This window comes from Rattus norvegicus, chromosome 16 (genome assembly GCF_021556685.1).
Source record: "Rattus norvegicus strain SHRSP/BbbUtx chromosome 16, alternate assembly SHRSP_T2T, whole genome shotgun sequence".
NCBI classification, from domain to species: Eukaryota; Metazoa; Chordata; class Mammalia; order Rodentia; family Muridae; genus Rattus; species Rattus norvegicus.
In genome coordinates, this window is record NC_141549.1 from 19205872 (window position 1) to 19206122 (window position 251).

Here is a 251-nt window from a genome sequence, read left to right on the forward strand (position 1 = left end):
CAGTTAGCACCTAATGAACATGCAGCCCAGAAGCCTGGCGGTGAGGATGTCGCAACCCCGCATGCGCATCACTAGGCAGCGGTTGGGGCGGAGCCAAGTTCGCGAGCCCAGGTCCTTTAGGCAGTTGAAGGCCCGCCTCTTCGCGCAGGCGCACGACGAATTCCGCCCTCCCGCTCTGCTCCTAGTGCCCCGGTGCGGTTGGCTACTTTCCGGGAGGGACGCGCGCGCCTGCGCCGGCGTCGGGCTCGCGC